At 41.1% G+C, this 25,212-nt stretch overlaps 1 protein-coding gene across 5 annotated transcripts in view; it reads left to right on the forward strand.

Moving 5' to 3' along the window:
* The first annotated feature begins 1,001 nt into the window (after positions 1-1,001).
* Positions 1,002-25,212, forward strand: part of arvcfb (ARVCF delta catenin family member b) — a 219,705-nt gene continuing 195,494 nt past the window's right edge. For 2 of the 5 annotated variants that reach the window (XM_069138258.1, XM_069138260.1), the window contains exon 1: positions 1,002-1,340. The gene's annotated coding sequence lies outside the window, so the exon portion shown is untranslated. The remainder of the gene's footprint in view (positions 1,341-25,212) is intronic. The other 3 variants (XM_069138262.1, XM_069138263.1, XM_069138257.1) reach the window with 2 other exon arrangements.

A 25,212-nucleotide genomic window follows, 5' to 3' on the forward strand; every position in this document is an offset into this window, starting at 1 on the left:
CGCCCGCCTCGGCACTTCAAAGGCGTAAAACGAGTGCACTTCCAACAGGGCTCAGCAGCTCGCTGTGATTGGTCGTTTGCAAAAGCAAGAAAACACCAACGTAGCGGCAAGCGGAAATAATCAAACTTCCGGTTACTTGCGTTTGTATTCAAAATAAATGCATTGATATTTATAAATATGTATTGATGGAATTATTTTAAGCATGGACTTGGCTCATACGAACCTAATAGGTTTATTAGGTGCAATGAATAATATCTCAATACACTAAACAACCACAACATCAAACCTGTAATAAAACAGCCAATCAATAAATAGACCATTGTCTTCTTGAGGATTAAAAGTGTTCAGTTGTTACTCAACGTGATCCAGAGAGATGTTGATTTACTTTAACGGGCTGATAGGGTTTCCCTAATATTTTTGTCCCACCCATTTAAGGGAATTGGATATCAGTGGATTTTTTTTTTTTTTAGCTGATCAGTGTAGATTGAGACTGAAATCTACACTGACATGTGCTTCAGTCCCATGGCTGTACTTTTTTATTTTTATTTTGTAGGTTTACTAATCTGTTAGTATAGCTTTTAATTCTTTTACTTTGAAAAACCTCGCTCTTGGCGTCTTTGTTATTTGTGCTGACTTCACAGTGCCACAGTACCAGAGTATTATTATAAGAACAGATAGAATGAATATACAGAAATACAAGACCAAAATGGTGAAAACAAAACAATACAAACTAATTTATATTCTGTATTGTGAGGAATTTAACGGGCAGATTAATTGAATAGTCTTTTTTTTTTTAACACAAACATCTGTAGGATTAACAAATGAAAACAATTCAGAGTAAGAGGAGTAAATTACTTATTGGTAATTTCTTAAGAGTAGGCCTAATAACTCCTCAGATAAATCTTCGAATAATCAATCAAAAATGTCCTCCAATACTGTGCGAGGGGTGATGGGGCGGAGACACACGCCGTGACCGACAGCATCCAGCACTGTTGTGGATGAGAGGGATAAAGGCTGCTCGTCCTTTCATAGCTACAACATTACGTCGCAGTCACTAATTATTAACCACAGTGTAACTTTTTTTTTTTTTTTTTTTTTAAATCTGCTCAGTTACTTCGGTTTTTCCATGTGGCTGGAGGGACTCTGCAACAGCAACCTGACTACTACAATCTGAGATTTGGAGGGTTTGTAAGAGTAGTAGGCTCTCCCTGCAGCAGCCAAGTTGCATGCATGCAAAAAAAAATAAATAACGATATTCAGCTGAGGCTCTCGGAGTACTGCTCATCACACTGGGGAGCCTCTTCGCCTGCGAACAACGAGGATGAACAGGAGAAACTGAGGTAACGGCGATGCAGCTCTTCTCGCGCAAATCCATGTGGAGATTATCTCCTCTAACGCCAAGTTTTAGCCGGTGCCATTACAACTCAGGAGGTGGAGGGCGTGACAAAAAAAAAAATAAAAAAAAAATAATGCAATAACAATAACGTAGTGACAGTCAACACGGGAAGAGATGAGAATAAACTGCAGGCTTCCTCAGTGGGGAATGAGCAGGGGCTCAAATGAAGCATGTTGATTTGGACGCACGGACCCGGTGTGTTAAAGCCTCGTTTATCACTCCTTTGTTAAATAGTCGATGCTTTTCAGGTGGCACGACAAGCAAGGAATACATGCAATGCTGCTTGATGGTTTATTGCACCGTATGCGTTGATAAAAAAAAATGCAACATATTTGCGTCTGTTTTGTGTTGTTGTAAACCCGTATCGCTACCGGAGGCAGCCCGAGGCAGCGAGCGCGAGCCGCAACGAGCTGTCAATCATGTCATCCTTACTAGTCCATTGTTTTGCCCCTCCTGTTTGTGAGTAAGTTGCCATGGAGAGTCTTCCGGTTTCCTCTCCTCTAATTACCTTATTTGGAGAAGGGGCGGCTGTCAGTGGCCGGACTGATGGTGTTGTCGGCTTAATAGTGCTGTGTTCATGTCCCTGGCGAGGAAAGTGCCAGAATGAGTGAATGCATCACAACAAGCGACCTGAGCTCGGGTCACCAAAAACACTCAAATGAAGTCAGACTTTGATTGGTCTCGGTCAATTTATTTTTTTCACACACCTGAAATGGCCCCAGGATGCAGTAGGATGCAATTACAGCAATTCATCGTGAGCATGTGCAATTAGTTTGCATTTGCTTGTTCTTGAGTTTTCAATGTGCACCATACACAAAGCGTTGAAACGCTGAACTCACAGTGCTGTAAGAAGCTTCTGTTAACGGTCAGGTTTAATTTAGACTGTTCAAGCATATCAAGAGTGGGAAATGTAGGCTACTGAGAGTGGGAGGGCTGCACAGTTACTATTTCATTCACCACAGGCCTGGGCTTTATGGACAATATCACAAGATTTTCTACTAAAATACATACTTTTTGCAACAATATTGTAGGGGTGATTATTGGTGCTTTCACAAAGTATTTACACAATGAGATTTGTGACGAACAATCATCAGTAATGTGGATATAATGACTATTGTTTCGGAAAAGCAAATACCAAAACAATCTGGTAAATTCATAAAATCACATGACTTTACTGTAAAGCAACCTTTAAGAGAAAGGAGAAGACAACATTAATGTCATATCATAATCTTACCATATCCAAAATCAAGGGTGAAAACTATTTCATATAATATAATGTTGATTTATTGCCAAGCCCTAAGTCATGATTACAGAAAAAAAAAAAAAAAAGATTTCAATGTATCCTGATTTATTTTTCGTTGGCCCTGTGGTGCAGCTGTCCCACTCTCAGGAGCCTAGATTGGCCCTGCGATGTGTTGGCTCTGTCATGGACTTAGTGACAGCAGGGCTTAAGCTCCAGCTCCCTGAGACCCTGCCCAGGATAAAGTGGATATATATATATATATATATATATATATATATATATATATATATATATATATATATATATATATATATATAAAAGGGATGGATGGCATAGGGAGCATGTTTGCCGACATTCACGCTTGGCGGTGCATGCAACAGGTTACCTCCCAGTTACCATAGGATGATGTAGGGATGACGGTGGACTTCTTACAATGACATGTTTCCCTCTTATCTCTGTGTGTGCTGAGTTGTGTTGTTTGCCGCACTGTGAGGTACAGAACAAATAGTGAAAGAAAACCAGGAAGGGGGTTGCAGGTGCAGAAAAAGAGACGGATCTACATTGGTCCCCGGGAGCTACGTAGGCCAGGTGCTCTGGATGTTGTCAGCCAACTCAGTCGTGGTCCTTCACGGAATACATATGCGTTGTGTAAACCGATTGATCATTTCCATCTTAAGGATCTAAAGATTTCTCCCACGGTTTTGAACTGATCACGTGAACACTTAAAGACATTGTCAGGCAGAATGAGAATCCTCATATTTTTTTGTATTCATTTCCCTGGATGGGTTTTTGCCAAATGCCAACTGTTCTGCCAAAGTCAGTTGTTTGTTGGATGACTATGTAATAGATGATTCTGTGTGCAAAGGCAGCAAATGCTTCACAGTTATTAATAGGGGTTTAAGAAAATATCACTACAGTTTATCACACTTGTTTTGTGAGACTGTATCGAGTCAACAACAAGGTATTGATTTTAAATTAATAGTTTACATGCAAAGATTTGTGACAAATCCTTTACCCCATTTGCACATTAGTGCCCTGATGTTGGATGCTAGAGGTACTGTGATTAATCTCAATGCAGATCCCACACTTCTCATTGCATAGATTTTTTTTTTGCATACAGTGGTGAGTTCTTTGTATGATGCCTGTTTTCCTTAAAATTAGATTTAAAAAAAAAAATCACCATAAATCACCTTGCTTGCAGTTTTGTAATATATCGGATTATATCGAATCATACCCCCTGTAACATGATACATATCGTATCACCAGGTTCTTGCCGACACACGGTTATAACAAACTGAATACTCACCTGCAGCCATTGTTACGCGTGTTGTGTGTGGGATCTTGCGCTCCTTCATCCTTTGCGTATTGCTTGTAGGTCATTCCATAAGTCCCTTTTTGAGGTGCTTTTATGTCAGCACATTCGTACAATGACAGAATACATTTTGGGCTCATTGGCAATCAGGAAGTAGCTTGTTTGGAACACAAAATATTTGCAAGTCAAACACAGAGCAGTCTCTGGACAGGATGACAATCTCCATACCACCTATGACTCAGGGTAAACAAGGAGACTCCCCATGAATGCTAATGGTCCCAAATTCCATTTTATCTGTTTGCTGATTACGTTACCGCACACTTTCCTGTATGCTCACAAAGTGTAGCATCTTTGTCTTGTTCTTTATTTATGAATTCTATTTTTCCTGGAAGGGAAAATATCAAAATGTATTACCATAATCAGCATTTAAAAAGGTAATTAATGATCAACAAACTATAGCTGCATGCTGTGGCAAGCACACAACTGTATGTGTTTATTCTGGAGAGTCTGCGCCGTCTAAATGCACAACAACAGACATTTATGTACACCGTTTGAAGGAGAGATGCAAAATCTGTAGTTTAAAAAAAAAAAGAAAATTTTAATCACCACTTGAAGATCTTTAAAGGTCAAAATGGTCTTTTTCTAATGGACCTGACAAGATTCGAGTTAAGCTCAAGAGTGGTTTGTGCTCTAATTCCCTAATTTATTAAGAAGTACCATGCCTGAAGAAAATGTAGTATTCCTAACTGTCAGCCCTGCAGCGTGCTGGCAATTTGGATATAAATGTAGAAGCTGGTTCCTGTCAGATCCTGTCTTTGTCTCAAGTCTGGCGGAGCTGACCTGCCACGACATTGTCTGAATTTAAGTTTGTGGTTTAAACACGTTAATTTGACTCCATCCATCCATTCATCAGTTTTTTTTATTGTGCTTATTCGGGATTGTGTCTGATGATGACTCTTGCTTACAAATGTTTCTCTCACTGTCTCGAAGAGGCAAGCAAACCGCACTGGCAAGAAGAAACCATACGGCGAAGGTTGTTTTATGTGATGACGGGTATAAAGGTCCTGGATTTTTCAGTCGCATATTTCCGAAAGCTGATATCAACATTTCCGTGCCAATATTTTGTGTTCTTGCAAGCCTCCACAGCACTTCCTATAAGAGTGCAGTAAACAACAACAACAAAAAGTCTCCACGCTTTAATTGCTTTTGCAATACAGTGAAATAGCAGTTGCAGTGTATTGCAAGAGAACATGGGTATTTTAGTGCAATGACTTCCAGGGATTTATTTAGTATCCCGAACAGAAGGGTGGATCATATCGTGAAGCTACTGTGGCCTCCTGTGTGACAAATCAAGCAATTATTTCTGTCTTTAAATGAAAGATGACTAAAACATTGAATTAAACAAAGCATGGAGTAACATTTTCTAATTCTATGCAGTGAGTCTTCAGACAGTTTTATTTTTTTTTTTTTTTTATCAAAGTCTGTAATTTTTTCATTCGGTCAAGGCTGGTTGATACTTAAGGGATCATTTCCCACAACTGAGTTACTGTACCAGTAATGTAAATACATATAGTTCAATGGAATATTCTCCTTTGGCTTCAGTATTTGTTACTGGTGACCAATTAATCACACTACAAAGCTCACCAACAGTAGCGACGGGGAGATTTTTTTCTTAACAGGAACTGAGATTGAAGGACATCAACTGCATTAACCCAGAAGTATTCATTTGAAGATTCAGATGAACATTTATGTAACAACACTGCACAGAATAGTACAATTTATGATTCTCTTTCATTTAAACCTAAACGGAAGTAAAGAATGTCATTTTTATTCAAGCTGTTAATTCATATCTGCTAGACGTTACATTAAAATCAGGTTCCCAGTTTTTCAAGTCTGCCTTAAAACAAACATAAAACAGACATGCCAAAGCAGGAAAAGCACAGGTTGTACTTAAAAACGGCTGCATTCTGTTTAGGTGAGCTTGGTCCAGGGCTTGTTGTTATACACTGCAGAGGCCTGCTGGGGTATTCTTAATGGAACAGAGCCAAGCTCAATGTTAGAAGTTTCACTCATCCACGTATTCACTCTTCCTGCTCTGATGAGTTAAAATATCTGCAGTGGAAAAGGTCAATTGTCGGGTTAGAGTATTAACACCGGTAGAGGTTTCACTGTCTGTAATCATTACTCCTGTTCATGCTGACCATTAAGGAATCCTTCCCTGCTTCACTCTTAATGCTGTAAAGTGACCAAAATTTGCAGTTAGTGCCGCAACCAAAAGATTGAATTTTGACATTTTATGATCATCACAGAGATTCGGATAAAATCTTTTGATACAATTATATAATTAAATTTGCATATGGATTTGGGACTTAGAAAACTAGTCAGACCTCTGAACAGGATAGCTAAGTGGGGTGCACCAGTTATTAATACTGTTAAATATATCGAAGCTTTTCTTGTTGTAACGTGCCAAAACGTCTGCTGTGGACATTGCCCAGGGAGGTACCATGTCTTTTTTATTTCCAGATAACTCTGCATTTGAATTAAAGAAACTGCTTTCGGTTGTTATGAATGAAACTTGACAGAGCTATGCTGCAATTACATGACGCCACTAAAGAAAGTTGTAACTCCACGCCCACGCAGAGGTCTGATTCAGCACCTCAACACCTCGACTACAGATGCATAGGCCCTACAGGATATCGCACAGCTGATGATTTTAAGAAACCTCGAGGAAAGTTTTGACCTTGTGCCTGCACAACTGATTGCACTTTCATTACTGACAATGGAACAGAAATTACCCCGTATCAACACAAACATATTTCCAGTAATGTCCTACATTGAGAGGTAATGTTATGGTAATCACATTAGCCCTATACCCATCTCATTATAGTTTCATGGTCAGTGTAGCATTTCATTACTGGGTGTGCATGGGGATTATAGGGCAGCAGCAGTTATATACACATGGCATTATGTGTTTGTCAATTCAGTTAGAGCAGAAATGATATGCTTCACACCCTTGAGTGCAGAAAGTGGTGGCCGTGTTAAAAATCTATGCAGTTTTTCACATCGAGGGGTATCATCAAAAGTACTTCAGTGCAAATGAATGAATTCAAGGGACATTTCAGGCTTATTTTTGTGTTTTCTGCACACAGATTGAAATGATTTCTTCTGCAGTGATGGATCGTGCATGAGCTGTGTTTTATGGTGGCTGCGAGCTGACTGAAGCGGTCTGTAATAGCGAGTGGTCAGTCCGGACCCAGAGTGAATGGTCCTTTGTGGGACAGACACCTGCAGAGCTGTGCCTCCTGCTCCTGAAGTGATTAACATGCACCTCCAACCTCCCCGGCCTTCCCTCTCCCCCAGTCCCTCGGCCACCCATCCTGGCACTGCTCTGTTGATTTGGCACCTGTTCTACATCACCCATCCTGCAAAGGCTATAACTCATGTCTTTGTCTGGGCTGAGTCAACACAGTGCGACTACAGAGTCGTGTTAGTGTTGCATCGATTACCTCTGTCGGGGTTAAATTTAGAAGTTTTGTACAAGGTGAAACAATGTGACTTTGTTTTATCAGGATGTGTACAAAAGGAGTTTGGCTGGTTTTTTTTTTTATATGGTGAAGTTGTTAAAATGATTTGCTGGTTATTGCTTGTCAAGAAAAGTGTGGGTCAACTCATATTAAAATAGAGCCACATCTTTTTCTACCTCTTAAATGTAAAAGGAAATAGGCTTTGTTTAACTGTTAATTTATCTCCTTTTTGCTCATAATGAGAAAAGTAGCTCTGTGGCTTGTGTAAAAAATATTGACAAGATGATAGGTTTAAGTTTTCACAGAATATGTTTTTATTGCACTTATAATGTGTTTAACTATTGAAGTGGAAGTTACCCATTTACTCTTCGAGAACGTTCACGTTACACAAGAAGCAGGCTACACGACTGCCCCCAGAAAACATACTTCTGCTGTCAACCATAAAAAAAAAAATACAAATATGAAAAGGAGGTCAATATTATTTGTACACTAAATTTACACATTTGGATGTACTGACGTTTTTTTTTTTACCATTTAACACAGCTATTTATGCCAGGCTAACAAAGTCTTTGTGATTTTTCAGAGTAAGAGCATATGAAGTCAAACCTACTTCTCAGAGCTCTCAAAAACCTCCCACTTCACTAGCGGGATATTCATAGTTTGACAAACATTCCGGTTTCTTTCCCACCTCCCAGTTGCGCAACCAACGCAGCAGAAGATACACGTTCGACCAGATGTGAGGTCGACAGTAGTCATGAATAGTTGTGGTTCAAGTGAGGTGGATTCATACTGGATAGTGAGGATTATTGATCTACACTCTCTACACTTTCCCCCCAAATTAGATTTTTCTCTTGGAAAAAAAACACAAGAAAAGCCAAGTCCTGAAAGAAGTAGCGATATATTCTCTGGTCACAGTATTTTACCCCGCAGTAAATGAAGTCCTGTTCTTCTGTGCTCCAACCTCTTCTGCTACTGTTTTTATTTGAGAAGAAAACTCAAATATTTATTTTCCTGCTGAGGGAGTTTGGGTACAGATTCTTTCATTGGTATCATGATGTCAAAGTGTAGGACTAGAATTTCAGCTATAATGTACATTGTCATGCTATATTGACTATAGTACAATTGATAATACATGACAGTTCAGTAATAGCTGAGTTTAGTGAAGAGTGAACGCCATTACCTGCTTTGCCTGTACATTGCTATTACTAATGATATTTATACTTCCAATATAGATTAGATCCCATATTAATGTCAAATGTAACAACCCTTAAAATATTAACACATTATTAGTTTAATTTGGTCATTACAAACCACCCAATTAAAAATGCACATCTAACAAAACAGTTCTATCACATCTTTGTTTATACCAGTGAAAATATTTTCAGGCCATGCTACATAATGCCATCATTATGAGTCATATTCTCATTTTTCTTTTTCATCAGTCTGTTGTGTTGTGTCCTTAAGCGCCGGGGTCAGTGGAGCCATCTTCTCCGCTACCAGACACATGATGACGCTTGTGTCAAAATTGGTTTTAAATCAGATTTTCGTGGCATCATCATCTCCCTGCCCAATTGTCAGGACCTCTGTCGCTGTTGTCATTAGAATATCAACCAGCGTGTACTTTGTAATATGTTGTCTAGCTGATAATCCACTCCCATGTTTTACGCCCTCCCCGTGTCAAAGGCCCTGCATTAACATAGAGCGCTGATTGAATTCCTCCCCTGAATATTCCTAACCCCCTCCCCCTCCTCTCGCTCTTTCTCTCTCAGTGGATTGAAGTAGCTGAACATCTTAATGTTTCCTCTGCAAACACACACACACACACACACACACACACACACACACACACACACACACACACACACACAGACCCATGCTGAATATTTTGACTGTATAATGCGGTGTTTATCTGTTGACTGCCAACAGAGACACTGACCAAACAGAGCCCTGTCTGTCTGTCTGTCTGTCCGTCCGTCCGTCCGTCTGTCCGTCTGCTCATCCCTCTCCGTCAGTACTCTGCACCACACCCACACCTCCCTGCTCCACTCCCAGACTTGGGTCTGTGTGCCACAGGAGGATTAACCCCACCCTCTACGTTCTGGCCTGCCTTGATTATGTCCAGGATAAGAGCTGCTTAATTGTAATCACTGGAACTATCCTGAGCAGCGTAACCACAGGAGCATTCCTGCTCCCAAAACTATCAGCATGACCACATTTTCTTACAAATTGACCATCTTCAAAGGAGACTATGTTTTCAATCCCATTAACGTGTTGGTTGTCACTTAGCAGGAAACATCCAAATGGAATTCATCAAGCACTTCCAACTTTTAATTACAGATGCGGCGCTGTGAGGTGGAAAAGAAAAACATTGATGCTGCATTTATCTTTTCAGGCCTGTCATGGCCCATGTGATAGAAAGTGGCAGGATTTTCAAATGCATTTAGCAATTACAGCCAAAGTGAGATAACAAATCTCAACTCTTAGTGTTTTTGTATATTATTATTGCAGTTTACTGCAACATGATAAGTTGGATTTACAAAATGTTCTTAGTCCCAGTGGTATCCTCCAGAAATCTGCATGGTTCCTTATGATTTTGTGTATTTTTACCTTGATCCAGATCTATATAAAAAAATTACTTTTAGCAGAATGAATTATGAAGTTTGCTGCACCTTCAAGAAGAAATACATAGATACCCGTTTACACCTGTGACCTTTTTCACGTTCCTACATTTACATGTATTCATACACACAACACGGCACAAGCACGACTGAGGGTCTAGTTATCCTTACCAATGAGCGAGGGCGAAGTATCATTCATTTACGTCATTCATTGACAGACGAGTCGGCGGTCTGGACTCATCGTTCAGAACCGAACATCAGAACTGCAACATCTGGATTTATGTCGGGAGAACAATTGCAAACAAAGTGAACCAGTTTGATATTTTAGAGTCCTCACATCCATGGTCTTTATTAGTTTATATGTTTTTATAACATTTGTCCTTTTTACAACATCATAAATGATCTGAACTCGTACACAGATATTTATTCATCACCTGGGAGGTTTCAAAGAGATTTACTGTTTACACCCTGTTCATTTTCACACACACACACACACGCACACACACACACACACACACACACACACACACACACACACACACACACACACACACACACACACACACACACACACACACACACACACACACATCCACTCACATTCACACACACATCCACTCACATTCACACATTTAAACTGCAATTAGCTGCCATTGAAGGTGCTCGTCTGCCATCGGGAGCAGCTTGAGGTTCAGTGTCTCGCCAGAGGACACTTTGTCGGGTGGACAGGAGGACAGATAGACAAGAGGACAGATAGACAAGAGGACAAGGGGACACGTGTGTAGCGGCTGGAGCACCTGAACCAAGTTCTACTACTTTGTTTTCCAGGTGAGGAAATAAAGTGTTCTTTTGATCCTTTTTGTTCTGTAAAAGATACTGCTGTTAATACAAGCTTGCATGTATTTCACATTAAAAGCCCTCTGGCATTTCAGTAGACAGAATCCCTTCATTGTTAGCAAGGCTTTCATTTTGAAAATTTTTCAGGACTGTGTTTTGAGTGAAATCGGACAATAACAGTTTAGATGAAGAATCCACAACAAGCTGAAAACAGCAGGATTACACTGTTGACTTTATGAAATTATACATTATTTATTATTGTTTGTCAACTGGCCACCGTTATGTAACCTTGGTTAAACAACTTGAGCAACGAGCTCAGAAAGGAGCGTGGCCATGAGGGCCTGTGGATTGGAAAGTGTTTTAATGCCTTTGATGGCTATGACATCATAATTGTTTTAGGTGTTCCAAACCGATTTTCACAGGTTGACTCTCGGGACGCGAGACGTTTCTCTGCTGTTTGTTTGTTTTTTGTTTTTTTTAATATATATATATATATATATATATATATATATATATATATGTATATTTTCATTTTTTTTCTTGGTATTTCTTTTTTTCTTTGGTGTTGTCAGCATTTTGATACACATTAACCCTGAAAGGAGTACGTTTAGTGACTGGGGGGAATCCTGAGTCTAGTATTGATCATGAACTGATCAGGTCTGGCACACACTGTCCTTACAGCTGCTGTCGATTAGTTCCTAGGATTTTCAAAGGTCTGACAGAGTCAAGTAGGGAAAACTGGTTCGCCCATGACGGGTAAGAACCTCCTGGACACTTTGGGACAACCTGAGACAGGCACAGCCACGAGGACTTGACATGTTGCCACCGTGAGCAGGCACGGTGAGCGACAACACTGTGTGTCGTGTCTCTGGGGGGACGGAGGTCTCTGCACTGTGTGCACGGACACCGGACACGTTTGGACCAGAAAATACTAGAAGTGTGCAGGTATGGAAGACTGGTTTCCCGATGACGGGACAGACCTTGGGACAACCTAAGACGGGGACAACCATGAGTACTTGGCCTGGTTGCTACTGCTGTGCACCGCGTGTTCTTGTACGAGAACACCAGATCAATGCAGCTTTGAGAACAGGGTGTGCCTCACTTTGACTGGTGCATGATCGATACCTGGGAGGTACCCCCAAGACCTGGCCTCCTTCCTTCAGGGTCTAATTTGCCCTTCAAAGCTTGGACCCCTTTATAATTTCTTGCAATTCTAGTTTAGTTAATGGACGATTTATAAAGGACTTTACTCTTTGATAAGTCTTGATGGCTATTGGACTTTTTTTGCACTCTGTACCATCAGCGACAGAGTGCAGAGCATCACTTTTGGTGATCTCAGGATTGCATCTCGGCTTTTTCTTTTTTTTTGATGACTTCGTTGGACCCCATATAAACAACAAAAGTCTATAGAGAGGCGCAGTGTGTGAAAACCCTGTTCTCGAACTTTTTACTCAGTGTAGACCGAGTCCTCAGCAGAGTACAGCCTGATGTCTGTTCCACTGAAAAGGACATCTTTATGCCAGAGACTGTCCAATAAAGATTTTATTCCAGTATTATTAAATGCAGTCCAGCGGAACAGGTTGGCCATCTGGCATTTTAGTCTTGTCAGAGCTGAGGTCAAATCTCAGGCGACCTGTCTTTGGTGGGCTACAGCCAATTACTGCCCTCTTAGAATATCCTTCGAATGCACTTTATTCCATTTCTTCCATGCAGTGTGGTAGTTACAATGACTAGTTTAGTTCCTGTAATATTACAGGAACTATGTAATATTACAGGAACTAAACTAGTTACAAATATCTATGTAACGGAAAAGAGTCAAAGTTTTTGGAATTAAGCTTTTCTATGTTAGATGGGAAACTTGATGTATGAAGCGGCAGCCAGGAGGCAGTTAGCTTCGCATAAAGACTAGAAAAAGGAGAAAACAGCGAGCAGGACTCTGTTCAAACATAAAAAAAAGACTACTAGCACCTTTAAACCTCACTAATTAACATGTTATTTCACATTTCTTGAACAAAAGCTGCAGGTGAAATTCTTGAAGTCAACTTGGTTTTTTTGACACTTTTGACTAAACAAATGAGCAAATGTAAGTTAACCATCCAAACCTGTTTCCCCTCGGCTTCTCTTGCTAAGATAAGCTAACCATATCTTAGCTTGAGCTTAAAATTCATGAAAACATATGAATTTACTCACAGCTAACTCATTTAGCTGACAACTCATTTAATAAGAAAATCACATAGCCTTTTGCAATCAGTCAGTTTTACTTTAACTTCGATGAAAAATGGTCCTGACTTTCATTTTAATTGAACTTTAAACATGATCATTACAACTATTCTTGTCACTTGCAAACGCACATACCCACAACTTGCTGATGGCGCAGGATTTAAGAAACTGGACTTGAAAGGGCACACAGAGAACGAGGAATATTTTTACACTATAGAGGGAAAAATCCTTACAGGCGTAAATGTATGCAGATATGCGAGAACCTCATTAGAGATTTATATACTTTAGATCTTTATTCTGACTCCATTGATGTTTTCTCTCCTGCTGCGCTGAGCTAAGCTATGTAGTTTTCCTGAGCATTCGGAGGAGGTGTAATTGAGGTTTGTTCGGTAAAGAATGCATTAATCGATATGGGGGATTTAACTAAAAAAGTCATAGCACAAATAGCCTAAGCAATTACAGCTTTAGGGAAATTATTAAACCCATCTTACGCAATGTCTTTTTGATGTAAGTAGTGAGTAATGCCTTACTTTTAATGAGATGCAATTAAATACACTATTGTTTTGACTGCAATAATTTAGATACCTACTGAATTCCTTCCAAATTCAAGTCTTGTTCATGACTTAAATTTTTTAACCAACAGCATACAGATAGGAAAGAGTTGGCAACAGTTCTGCCAACATTGGGTCTAGGTTTTGTTCAAAGATTTTCCATACTGTTACTGATACCTGGACTTTTGTACCGGTTCCTAAATGCTACTTTTTTTGCGATACCAATGTTATAAAATCCTTTTTAACAAAAAGAAAATTACATCACACATCACGGTACAACTCTTTAGTTTTCACGCAGTTTAGTCTCAGTTTATTTTCTGTCCAAAAACGCCTCACATGCAAGCTGGCACTTAAAATTACAATTTACCGAACAGCCCACATGTTATCTGTGGATGAAAGCCACCTGAAAGCTTCCACAGATGCCTCTCGTCCTCCGATACACAACAGGTGTGTGGCCATACGATGACTTGACAACAAGGCTTGAGAAAAACCTTCAGACAAAGCAAGGCTAACTGTGTTGAACTTAAGTTGAACTAACCATCTCTTGGCAGTAGCTTCATATTTGATTGGAAGATATGAGTGACATCAATCTTCTCATTTATTTCTCTGCAAGACAGCGATTATGTTGAATAAACTAATTCTTTAAAAGCCAAAAAAAAAAGATGTATATAAGAGTAGCGTCTTACTTTAATCTGAAGCACCCAGCCCTTTACATTATTAGAGAATTCAGAGATGAGTAACGTGCAAATAAACAATCAACATTTCTTTGTGTCCATTTCCATGTTTGCTGCTGCGGCCAAACAGCAACGTGACACCTAATTTATGCAGGGGTCATGTGAGATGGCCTCATGAAGAGGCTGTCAAATAAAGACAGGAAAATGTTTTTCTCCCCTACTTAAGAGCTGGCAGCAAATATAAAGGGACACTGTCAGAACATGAATGTCGCGTAGGAGATGCCAGCGTATTCATCAATGCCAGGCTTTATGTGTGGGAGGGTTTTTGATGTGCAGGGCTCGCGCTGCGGCGGTCTTCTATGGACTGCGAAAGCCAGGAGCTTTGCCCAGCTGGGACTGAGTGATGGTGGATTCAAGCTGTCTTTTCCGCTCCTACAGCGGACTATCCTTCTAGGACGAGAGGAGAAGTGACTGGAGCATGGAAAGTAAAAGTACGCCATCCCGTGATGAGTGATTTTTGGTGATCGGAGGAGACTTGTTTTGAGGTTGTGACAGCTTAATTGGGAACCTTTCCTAAGTGCCTTTTTGGGTGCTGGCTCATTTATAAAGCATGTTCTCCCTCTTCCTATCTCTCCCTGTATTGGAAATGTAGATGTCTTGGATATGGAGCTCTGTGCACTACAGAGGAGCACTGCAAATAAGTGCCACCCAATGTTGTGATTAAATCAATTGTAGCTGCTGCAGAGCTTTACAGCATAGAGGGCATTGCTGCAGTGTGTATGAGGCTCTTCTAGCCCTGGAACCAGGGATGTCCATGTGACAGACACAAAGTAAAATAATTCTGCCAAGCAGACAAGTCACATGGGATGATGGGACAAATCAAGCTTAGTCAGCACTAGAATCCACATAATTAGCCTAAATTCAACAGCTGATAATTCTTCAACAGAAGAAAGCCTGACTCAGCTTTTTTGTGCCCTACTTTGACAAGTGTGTTGAGTAAATTCAACTCCTCTGGTGTTGCCATGGCGTGCGAGTTAACTTGTCATCATCAAATTTGCGTGGAAAACACAGTAATCCTCTTATTCTGGTAGTTTCCTCATCCGCAGAACTTACAATTCAAACAGGCCCCGTCCGAGCTCCTGCTGCGCGATTCTGTGCCGGCGTCGCGGTGTTACGACTTGCATTACAACTGCTCTTCGAGGCAAGTTCTCTAAAAAGTCAACCGTGTGGCAGCACCATCACAGAGCGTCGTGGAAGCCCGCCGGCGACCGCCATAGTATATGAAATGATGTGAATCGATCTGTGCGGGCCAAATGCGCGTCTCCTCCACGGCTGTGTGGAAATCAGAGCGACCAGCGATAGAGCTGTTCCTGCACGCGGCTTCTTCTTCCATTTCATTTCTCATTGATAGGGGCTGCAGACCCGCGGGTGACTGCTGTTGGATGGGTGTACACTCTGCAGCTCCGAGCCAGCCGTACAGACCCGGCATTAGGGCCTTAGCTACAGGAGGTCCATCGGGGAGGATGGGAGTGAGGGAGAGAAGGAAACCGGGAGGGAGAAGAAATGGGAGGGGAATGGAGAGAATAGTTGGCATCACTGGAGCGAGGATTGATTTAATCATTCATAATATTCATTGGGGGTTGTGTAGTGTGTGTCTATGTGTGTGTGTGTGTGTTGGAGAGAGTTTAGTAGTGAGGGAGCTAATAAGGATGAAAGAGGCAGTCAGAAGTCTCAGCCTCCGTTGTAATCGAGCTTCTAAGCTTAAACTTGAGTTGGGTGCTGATTCTCTGTGGGTTCATCTCCATTTTGACAATTACATGTAGTCGTTGGATGCAAAAATATAACAGTAAAATTGTGTTGTATTGTAGGAACACTGCTCTCAATTTATTTTAGGTGGTATGAAAAAAAATAAAAAATAAATCCAAGCATTTAAATGCGATTTATTCAACCTTGCTAAGTGACTCATCCTCTATACGCTCATGTCAGTACAGTATGTCACCCTGTCACTAACACCCTCGCCACTTCAAACAGATGCTAGAACCATGAATGGCAGCGAGTAAAGGAAGGAGCAGAGGCAGGCTCTGCGAGATTGAGAGGGATGGATGTGGGGCGGGGGCGGGGGTGATATGGGGGGGTGGGGGGGTGTGGATGGATGGATGCAGGGCCTGATGGGATTGAATGGTAACTGATCCCTGGGTGTTGCTGGCACGGCAGAGGACGAAGCCGTCTTCCGCAGGGAGCGAGTTAGCCCAAAGCATTTGTCACGGTGAGTGATGTAATGAGCTTTGTTAAAGGCTTGTGTGTGTTGATTTATTTGTGAATTTGTACTGGCGTACTGTATGATATATGCCCGAGCTCTCCCTTCTCAGACCAGGAGATCACATCGATGTGTGTTCGGGCTCTGGCTGAATTCATTTACATTTCTAGCAGTACTCTTACTCTCCTTCTCAGTCGCTTCTTTTTGGTAATCACTTTATGTGCAAGGTATTTTGTCTCCATATTGGAATTTAGCAATCAATGAGTAAGTAAGTAAAATATGGTAGCTCTGGACCCAATTAACTTCCATTTAATTTCTCTCATGAAATACATGAGTCTTTTTTTTTTTTCTTCCACAAGTCATTATGGTGTCATTAACTAAATCCACTTCTGATCAGTGTTTTGATGGCCCTTCTGAAAATAATTTCAGAATTAATTAGATATTAGGTCTCAGAGAGGTGTAGATTTGGGGGGCATGCCTGGTTTAATTGGCAGGCCTGAGGTGCAGTCTGGTTGTGGGCGAGCGAGTGTCCCCGTGTTCTCAGTCAGGTCGAGTCAGATCTCTCGGTCTTCCTCAGCTTGTCCAAATATGGTCACTTCTGGCTCCAAAAGCCCAACAGGTAGACGGATATAAATCATATCTGCAGACAACCAGCTCGTTGAAATGGGATTCGTGTTGCGAGTCTGATAGGAAAGGGAAGGTGATTTGATTTGGGGCTATGATAAAGCACACTTTTTCATTCCATTCAGTCACACGAGTGAAAAACTTCTTATTTTTCATAAATTATCAAAGCTGCCTTACTTTCTAGTAATACAATTTAAAAGTAATTTTGGCTTCTTAAAATGTGTTTTCATTCATGAATGAGCTGAGGTTTAGTTTTCAAATAAGCTGTCATAAAAGTAATTACCATTCTTTGGGACTTGCAAAATTTTCCAGTGAGAGTTGATGATTGCTATCAAAAGAAGTGTTATTTCTTTTGGAGTGAGTGAAAACTACTCACACAGTCAGTCCATGTGAGCTTTCGAATATTCTCAGTTTTATCAAATAGTTCTTTTTTGAAGTGTAATCCATGATTTTCATTACATTTTAGAAGTGAATGACACTTTCAAGTCAAAGCTCTCTAACTAATTCAGAAAAGTATGTCAAAAGAATGAATTAAGCTCTTCTTTTTTTTTTTTTTTTTTTCTTTTTTAAAGCTTTTGTCCCCCCATTCATTTTCTGCCTATTGGAGAATTATCTTGACTGGGATCTTCATTCCCAACCTTTTCCAAACTTTGCAGGTGCAGAGATTAAAGTAAAGAGAAGAATCTGAATTTTCGCTGGACGGCCAGCGCCACCTGTTTGACCTTGAGGACTGCTTTGAATTAAGAACCACATCCCTATTGTCATAATGCTCCCCCATATGCTGGGAACCACATCTAGCACAAACATACACTTCACCCCATTACTATTAAACCCCCCAGATGTTCCTCTGCGCTAAGCACTGTTTAATATGCAGAAAGAATATGAAAATAATTAAACTCTGTGACAAGTGATATGACCCCAATTACCTCAAATCTAGCTGTGGTTGAAGGGCAGACAAGAGTTCTGCAATCCACTGTAGGGTTTTGGCACTACGAATGTCAGGATCTTTTCAGAAGCCCGCCGTGTTTTCCCTGATTAGGATTATGCACGGGGGCACACAAGGTGTAAACAGTTCACCAGAGAATTAGACGATTAATTGATGCACTGCTATGTAATTTTTGTTTGTGCAACTTTCATTGCCCTGCTGAGATTATAGCTGCAGTACAAGATGTTGTAGATAAAGTTAATTCTCTGAAATTACAGTGGAGTCAACTGTTTAAACAAGTTTCTAAATGTAATCCTTTAGACTGTGTCTGTGAAATGTTTCAGGCAAGAATGGGTGCAGTTTGTAATGGACTCAAATAATCTCCCGTCTCAATATAAAGGCATATTAACGTGTCGTTTCCTGTCTATACTACATTGCCCACAAATAAGCAAAACTGGTTGCAGAGGATGTAAAATGTTTATTACGGTGCTTCAAATCAATTGGCTGGCTGCAGGCAACACGCATCCGAGTGCAGTTAGACACCAAATGCAATGCCGTCTTCTTGCACGTGTCTCCCCTTTTTTTGAAACTGCTCCCGCTGGGTCTGCAATCTGCATTCAGCTGTTTGGGACAGGATATTAATATTCCAAGCAGTCCTTTTTGCATACACTGCAAAGCAAAGCAAAAAAATAAAAAAAATATTCTTTTTAATGGTGGCATTTGCTAAAAGATGCCAAAAGGCAGCCAGTTGTCAGGGAGCTCCACTGTGCAAAGAGATGGCCCACACTGCGCATCCATGTCACGCCTCCACCCAGGCACCCGTTTCTCTGGCTGAATGATTGACAGGACTTCAACTCTGGAGCAGCCAGGCTTTTACCATGTTCCATATTTGTGATGAAAAATCACCCATGTCGTCCTCCCCCTCATTTCCTCCTCCCTCTTGTTCCATCCTAATCTGCTTTTATGGGTCTCAGCCCGTGGCGTCTTAAACCCCTCCGTCTCCAACAGCTGCTGAGGTCAGGGAGGTATGGAGGGATTAAATGAAACTCTGCAGCCCCCTGAAGGAATCCCACATGCCTCTCTGCCCCTAGCCCCTGCTAGTGTCTTTGATCTAATGTGTTTTCCAGCCCAGCCGAGTCCCACTGGATGCAAGGGGGCTCCTACACATGCCAACGTACGCACAGACCTTTTCAGTCTCCATGGCGGTTGCCGAGCTTATCAATGTTGTTTAGCACAAGGCAGATACAAGACTTTCAAACTCATTGTGCTGCAGGAAAGTGCATTGATAGCTTCTTGCCTGCATGTAAGTAGAGGTTTTTGTTATAATTCTTTCACCATATATTCTGGTGAGTTTGGACATCACTCATGGGTGCAGGGCCATTTACTTTCTGGTTTCCCGTCACAAGGTCTGGTGCAGACTTTGGATTAAAGTGCAGGACATGGAATCTGTGAAATCCACTGCAGTTCCCAGATGGATAGGATATGATGACAAACCTCCCGGGGAATGCTTGTCACCTCATATTAGCCATTTGGAATTAATAGCCTGCGATGGCACTGGATGATGCATGGCAGAATAAATGAGTGTGGATGCCCTGAGCTTCACCTTGCAATATAGGGGAAACCCACAGACCTGTTAACAGGAGAAACACAATCTCCTTCTTTCTGCCTTTCATCCAGGCTCTTTGTTAAAACCCTGTTCTTTGCTGGTCATTTCTGACGCTCACTTCAGACGTCTCTGCTCATAAATGCATCCAGGCTGAGTACACAGCTTTGCACATGAGCATGGAAGTGAATATCAAGCTGTCATACCACCACATAGAGCCAGAATGTAGTACTCTGCTAATCCACTATGTGATTTACTTCAGCTAACAGGTGATATACAATCCTGCATTCTGCTTTTTTTTTTTTTGTGCAGAGCAAAGCCTCACTGGCACACGATGGAAACTACAGCAGTGCATGTGAAAAATCTCCGGGCTGCTGTAACCCTGGTAACGTTCAGAGTGAATTTGGAGGTTGGGTGCTAGATTATTCTCAGGGAGCATCCACTAAGCTAATACAGTGTCTCTCAAGTGTGTGTAATTTTCACATTTGGTCCATGAACAAGCCTCCTGTGGCTTTTAATTTCAGTTTTACCACAACTGAAGTGAGCCGAGATAACAGGGAACGATTATGTGGCAATTCAGTAGTCAGCTTCACACAATGTGCAAGATAGGGTAAGCTTTTCTCTAGTATGTTATATGTAATATTTTTTTCTCCCTTCTTGATGTTTTCATCGCAGCCTTACTGACTAGATTTGATTTTTGTATTTTAAATTCTCCCTTTCTTCGTGTTGGAAGTTTTTGATATATATTATACCAGTGTTTTACACGTACTCCTGGATGTTCCTGCTCTGCTTCCTGTTGCTTAGGTTTACATGTGTAACCACACACAAACACACAAGATTGTGGTTATTATGTGTGCTGTATCAGTAATGAAGTTGGCCACGCGACTGTTTTGGTTTCAGTCTCGGTACCATTATTGCCTGCCAGCTGCCTCTTTACATTTTCGTAGCTGTCAAAACAAAGGACTGCTCTGCTAAAAAAAAACGACAACACGTGCAGATATTTGGGCTAACGACTTTAATCCAGACAGATTAAATCTACCCTGGTATCAGAAAAACCTTTTCTATATTTTATTCTATTTGTTTAGATAGATTTAAATGTAGATTTTTAATAAGAATTTCATAATGTAGTTACTTCATGTTCTGTCAGTTTAAGAGTGCCCCGCCATGAAGCATTCATATACAACGTCTTGCTTCGCAACTCTTTAGGATTTCCCTGTCTGGAGGATTACAGGGAGATAAATCCTCCAATCATCTGTCTGCACTCTCCTTGACACGATATCCTGAGAGTTAGCAGGTCACACCAACCCACTGACTTGGAGGTGCTTTCCTTTCTTCTGCCCGGTGTTTCCGCATCCGTCCTCAGAGCCCCATTCTCCTGAGCCCTCATGACCATTATTACATTGAGTGCAAAAATACATTAGCTCTTTCTAGGAGCCACTAAGCTGATGCCCATCTGTTACTACAAAGGGATTCATTAATTGATTCTGCTGAGCCTATTACCTTGTTATGCCTTTTGTGATCTGGTTGGCGAGGAAACTGCATTTCAGCTTGTTATGTACACTTTTTTTTTTTCAGAGTAACAGTGATACTATAGGTTGCATTTGTTTTGTAACTCATTTAACTTCGAGGGCTTTTGCAGGTGAATAAATGCAGAGTGCGTATGAAACTGCAGAATATAGAGGGTGATTCATAAGAGGCTGACGTTTATTAAAATGTTCTATTAAGACAGGGACCTTATAGAAGTCAGTACGAGTTGTTTTCGCATCTGAGTACATTACGAGCTCCATGTTGTGCCTGTGTGCTCTGCACTTTCTTCCATTGCACTGTGAGGAATATAATCAGTCATCATTATGTGCAGCTGCCATGTTCTGCCAAGACTCGGTGTAAGATTGCATTATCCCCACTCTGGTGCATGTTTACAACTTGATGGATGCTATTCAGCCAATGTAACTCGTGTTCTGCTTAAAGTAAATTGCTTTAAGGTTTCGGTTGTCACATATTGAATTTGTTTTCTTTTGGCCCGTGATTTACTTAAATGTTGTTGTTGTTTTTTTTGGGTTTTTTTGCACAGTTTAGGTTCACCTACGACAACAGAGGTCACAGCACAAAGCAAACACTGTTAGCGAGCAAGGGTTTGGTTGGAGTTTTCTTAACCAGGACTGTCTGGAGGAATGTTTCCATACTTAATGATAGACGCTAATTTGGTTTCCTCTTCAGATGAAAAGATGGATATTGCCTTTACATTTGTCTGTTCATTATGAAGGTAACAGCTGATTAGCTTAGCGTAGCATAAAAACTAAGCAAATGAGCTGGCCATATTCCGTCTGCAGGTAACAAATGCACCCCAGTACCTCTAAAGATTACTTACTAACACTCAACATTTTGTATGTTTAATATGTGCAAAACTCAAGCTGTGAAAACACCATTTGTGGTTTAGCAGGTTTTTAAAAAAAAATGTATTTATTTGTGGAATTCAGGCAGATTTTGTTACCTTCGATCAGAGCAAAGCTAGTTTTTCCTTTGTTTCCCGTCTTTGTGCCAAGTTAAGCTGATTAGCTGCTTGCTGTTGCTTTAAATTGAAAGGATGGACATCTCATCTCACCCTTAGCAAGACGGCAAATCTGCCTATTTCCCTAAATGTCAAACTGTTTCCTTCAGGTACGACTTAGAATATGAGTTATGAATATGAATATTTGTTTCCCCTTAGAAACCCTTAGGGAGATAGATCTCTACATCTATCTCCCTATATGCCCATGAAACCTAATGTTATGTTTGTGTTATTATTTAATTCACATTATATTATTATTTCATTGGTTTGGAGTACATTCTCAATCTGGATAAAAGGCTCCAAAATTGACTTTGAACAAGACTGGTAGCACCATGTTCAGGCATTTTATTGCAGTTTGGTTGACGTTGCAATAATATGGCATGTTTACACAGGGCCAAATAAGCACAACTCAAAGACATCTCCCGGGTTTTGCATAAGCTGCTTCTAACACTGTTTGCATGCAAAGAAGACCGTCTACCTGCCTCGGTAATATGAAGAAGACATAAGGCTGGAGGGGGGAAACAGAAGGGCTGACAGCGAAGCACACGGCAGAGAGGATTCTGGTGGATTCAATCTCAAAGCACCTGGGGAACATGGGCATTATTCAAATGACTTTTACAGCCCGGCGATAAGAGAACTTAAAGGGTTTCCAATTAGCACACAGCCTTTCTTTCTGAAATCTGGTGATGAGATCATTTTGCTCTTTGTGCCAACAGGGATGTGGTCAAAATGTAGGTAATGATTTCAGAGACACGGTCCATTTTATATTTGTTACACTCCCCACTTTTGTGGGCGTTCTCGAACCGAGGGGAATCAAAAAGCGGATTCCATAGAACGTAAAAGTCTTATTTTGAGCACATCGTTTCTTTTACATTGAGATGACTGAGAAAATGGTCGGACTAAAGGGAAAGAAATACCTTTCTGCTCAATGTTTAGATTCTCTGCTTCAGAATGCAAGCGTGCAATTCTAATTTGGGCTTAATTTGATTTGCATTCGTTTGGAAGTCCCATTGCTCCCCACTGAACGCACTACTGAGCTGAGGTATTGTTGGAATTGAGTCCATTTGTTGATGACACACCCCGGCGTTTAATTAAATTAAATAATAAACATATTAATGCTTCAATATGTGTTGCGCTTCAATGGAAGTTGGGGTGGTGGATGTGTGTAGAGACCAAAGTTTGTGTCCAGTCGTTAACCAAGTTTTTGTGGCCAAGCTTCAACCTCAACACTCAGAAATCTGCCTTCACCATCACATACTTTTTAAATTTCCTATCCTTTTCCATATTGTAGTTTTCACTGCTGGATATTGTAGATGTAATCTGACAATCTGAGAGTGCGCGGTTCCTAAGATCACCGTTCTTGGGGGTGCTCGGTCTTAATTCCTGCTGTAGTTTACTGTTATCACCATCAAAATAGTTTTGTTCCAACACAAACTCAAAGAGTAAAAAAAAGAGGATTTTCATTCACTTCCCTTTTTTCCCCTGAATATAAAATGGAAAACTAACTCTGTCTCTGTTTTGTTCTTAGGAAGTGAAAAATCATCTTGCCAAGCAGGTCACATTTACATCTGCATCATCCAGGTTTTTTTGTTTTTTTTCTATATTTAATATGCCTTAAAGTAAATATCTCAGCTCAGCTGGTCATGTGCACACGTGTACATCATCACTCTGTGTCTATATGTGCCAGTGTGTGAGTGTAAGTGAGAGCCGCTGTCCAAGCGCTAGAGATTAATCGGTTTATCAAAAGAGAGCTAATTATAGCAGACGGGGACCTGCACTCAGATCAACGTCTTTTACTGTCTCGCTCATACATACACACACACACACACACGCACACACACACGCACACGCACACACACACACACACACGCACACACACACACACACACACACACACACACACACACACACACACACACACGCATGTACACATTGTACATACAAACGCAGTAATTGAATAACTGATAGAGACCTGCCACCCTGGCCCTTACACTCCCCGCAGACCCTGCGGCCATATGTGTTCCTCGCTGCATCCTCCACAGTCGGACCGCATCCTTTCGTATCGGCCAACAAACACACAAATATATCAAGCTTTTCAATAAAACACAGTGAAGTAGTAGTGCTACTTTGGTGTGCTTTTACCTTTTCTCTCTAGAGTAAACAATTGAGGTACTTCATAAAAAATTCATGAAGTTCTGTAGAAATCCTTGTAAGTCACTCACTCGGGGTAGACATTTTATATAAAAGAAGCATACTCAGAGCAAAATTTCTGTGCCCAAACGCTCGATCATTTCTTTTCCAGTCTCGGACAATGTCTTTCTGCGCGACCTCTGTATTCCTAAAGCTGTTGACCGATCCCCAACGTGGCTCAAAGTGACAAGTCGTTTAACAACGCTGCCTCTGACCGCGGTCCCCTGTTTGCCCAGCAGCCCTCGATGTGGCCTGTCTGGAAATATCGAGGTCAGGCTAAGCCACTCTGCAGTGGTTTCTAGGGCACGACACATATCAGAACTGCGGTGGAGTTGAAATCTAGTACAAACAGCAGCTGGGGGAGGTAAGGGAGGTGTGTGGCGTCAGCTAAATCCTTCCCAAACACAACCTTTACCACCTCCCTCCATCGCGCCCACTTCTCTAACCGGAGCGTAGGCACAAACGGCTCACCCTGATCGGGTCATTTTCTCTTCCGCGCCTGTCAATGGGACCTGCAGGAGGCTGCGTGCAGTTAATGTGGATAAATTAAGCTGCACTGTGGCGATGGACCTCTAACAATGCTATTTGACTGCAACTACAAGTGCATGGACATTAAAGCCAGTAGCCGGGCTGAGCCCTCTTCAGATCCACATGTGGACACGTTGTGCCTCGCCTCTGTGCATTAGCCAC

This window comes from Embiotoca jacksoni, unplaced genomic scaffold (genome assembly GCF_022577435.1).
Source record: "Embiotoca jacksoni isolate LCO1_2020_lvr unplaced genomic scaffold, fEmbJac1.0.p SCAF_8, whole genome shotgun sequence".
NCBI lineage: Eukaryota > Metazoa > Chordata > Actinopteri > Embiotocidae > Embiotoca > Embiotoca jacksoni.